This window comes from Bactrocera neohumeralis, chromosome 4 (genome assembly GCF_024586455.1).
Source record: "Bactrocera neohumeralis isolate Rockhampton chromosome 4, APGP_CSIRO_Bneo_wtdbg2-racon-allhic-juicebox.fasta_v2, whole genome shotgun sequence".
NCBI classification, from domain to species: Eukaryota; Metazoa; Arthropoda; class Insecta; order Diptera; family Tephritidae; genus Bactrocera; species Bactrocera neohumeralis.
Window position 1 is genome coordinate 56,330,089 of NC_065921.1, and position 3,121 is coordinate 56,333,209.

Below are 3,121 nucleotides of genomic sequence, written 5' to 3' on the forward strand. Positions count from 1 at the left end.
AGAGATGATTACGCTGCATATTCTCTTCCGCAACGAAGAGACAGAACTACTTTTCTAGTCAAAGTTCCTTCATTTAGACTTTGCTTTATTCTTCATTTTATGTGCATAATAAATTTATAAAATGTGAATTTAACTTTTCTAGTTTTCTTTCATATAAAATGATATGCATTTCTTGGAATATCATTAAGAAGTATAACTTCATCCGCGCGTAGGGACTCCACGCACCTTTTTTGTTTCAGGTAGATCAACACTTCCAATGCAACCAATTCTTCTGGTTCTCTGGTCCAAGAGAAATGGTTGTTCATTGATAGGAACTTTCCTTTCCTTTGGACAAATGCAAGAAGAAAAATAAATGCATTTCCAAGCAGCGATGTCAAATCATTTTCCGGCAGAAGAGACAAAGTCGTCTCTTTTATAGCTTAAACCTATTGGGTTCCTTAAAAACATTTATTTAAGAGTCAGAAATTTCTTATGGCTTGTGGTGAGCATTTGTACAACTCTGGTGTGTGAAACTATCGGAATAGATGACTTTTTGAAAGTATTTTCAACCTTTTTTGCAACTATTTCTGTAACCTCTTTACTCCTAGGTTCATAGTTGACTCCTCGGAGTCGCCCTATACGAAATCTTTCAAACTGATAACACAAAAAACATCCTGGTAAGTAGGTAACTGGGACTCAGAGAGATTTTACGGATATATGCCAAACACAGGACATTTCTGTCTAAATTTAAATTTAGATACAGTCATTTTGAGTTCTATGTTCTGTTTAGAGAATATAAGTGATAGCACTAGGCGAAATCGACGACAAGAGTGAAAGAACTCGATGAAAAAATATTTATGTGGAGACCAGTCCGAACATGTCGTATGGCGCAGGGAAATGAATGTAAGTGATAGAACTCGGCGAAATCACCGATAAGAGTGAACGAACTCGATGAAAAAATATTTGTGTGGAGACCTATCCGAACGTGTCCTTTGGCGTAGGTGAATGAATGTGAGTGATAGCGCTCGGCGAAATCAACGTCAAGAAGTGTGGCCGCAAGCCGACTTTCAACTTGCGCTGTGGCGCGCCGCATTTTCGCTCGTATCTCGGGAACGGTTCGTCCTACGGCCATTTCGGTAGCAAATGGCGTGACAAATAACTTTTGTTTTATACATTTTGCCCTGAGATGCGTATTTCAGGCGCTAGGTAGAAAATTTCACGATTTTAGGCGATTTCCGAAATTTTAAGGCCAGAGTTGGGGTTGAAGATGCAATCCGATCTCAAAACAAAAAGTTGCTTTGGAATCAGGAAGTACTAAGGCAACTTTTCCGCACTATTAGAAATCCCGAATCGAAAAAAGTCCGGAATCGACCCACCCTAGTGCGTATGCGGATGATCTTCTTCTTCTGGTTGAAGGTCGTTCGCGGTGTGATTTAGAACGGGCGGGACGACAATTTTTAGAAATTGTAAATTCTTGGGGGTTTAGGTGTGGGGGTTGACATATCGATGGATAAAACTGTGGCAATGCTGCTGAAAGGTAGATTGTCGCCGGTTCGTCCACCGATTGTCCGTGTGAATGGAGTCAGTATCAGGTATGTGACGCATGTGACGGCTGACTATGAGTGAAAGAATGTGTCTTACTCCACACTTGGTTAGGATCAAGGAGCGCATACTGGCGATCATGGGCAAAGTACGACGCATCTTGAGGAGTGATTGGGGTCTCGGGCGTCGTGCTGTCTGCACCATATATCGTGGCTTGTGCCACTTATGGAGCTGCTGTATGGTGGGAGACAGCAGTGGCGGTCTCGGGTCGCCGAAAGCTCCTTTCGGTGCATCGTTGTTTGATGCTTGCATGTCTGCCTGCATGTCGTCGGGGGCTTTGCAAGTTTTGTTAGGAGAACCCCCTCTTGACCTGATTGTCCTAGAGTGTGCTGTTGCATTCAGGTTAAGAAGGGGTTTGAGTGTTGATGTGGAGAGGAAGGGATATCTAGGGAGCAAGAGGCTTCTAGATGACAGAGTTAGGTGTAGGTGGCAAGAACGTTGGGGCAATTGTCCCAATGGCTGAGTGACATATGAGAACATTCGGGATGTTGACTTTGTTGCGGATAACCCAGACTTCAAATTTTGTCTGAGTCTGGGTTTTTTGCTTACGGGGCATGGACCTCTGAATGCATTTTTGCATCAGAGGCACCTATTTGATCGGTCCGGTTGTTTTTGTGGGGCGCGGGTAGAAGATTGGGTGCACGTAATTGGAGGATGGAGTCATGTGTAGAAGTTCATGCAAATGAGGAAAGTTCTCTGATCGCCATTCACTTGGGAGTGGCCAGAAACGATTCTTTTACACATGGCTCCGTTCGAAGGCGAGCTAAAGTGAGAAGGCGAAACATCCCCCACATACGGTTGTGCGCTGGGTGTGGAACCCGCCACGTAAAAAACGCCCCCAATGAAAAGGAACAACAAGCCTCGGATGAGAGACTCCCCTTTTGATGACGACCATGGCAAACGAAATAAGGACTACGAATTGCAGAATGCCCGATATACTCAGACATTAGGGATTTGGGAGGTATGGGGATTAGCTGGGCGAATGGGTACTTAGATGTTAGTGGTGTGATCTCCACTAGTCGGAATACCGAATTGCTAGGGTTGTAGGCGCGTGAGTTGTTTAAGCGGCGAAGGCGTTTAACTGTGAGTTAGGGTTAGTTTTTAGTATGAGTGTTGTGTTGGGTATATTTTGTGTGTCAATGGGGTCCAACCGCACCTTCTATATTGGCCACCAGTCCAGAGCAGTATGGAAGCTCAACTGGTAGTAATTTCGGCTACGAGGTCTGACCGGAGACTTAATTCTGATACCACGAGGAGCAGGAACTCTTGGAGGTAACTCCAACCTGCTCATGCGTACTGGCCCCTCGGGAAGTATCGTGGTGGTTGTGGTTTGTACTCAAATGTGGGTAGAATTGACTTTTTGTCAGTTCGATGTTGAGTTGCATTGCAACCGGGTGCCGGACCCAAAGCACGGCAGAGGTTTTAGATGGGGCTCGAACCCTGCCAAGGTTGTTGGTGTGTCCATTTCACACTGCCAATTGGTACTGGAAATGTCTGGCATTTTCAGGGCGCTGATCAACCCATTGTTTTGATCCGTTGT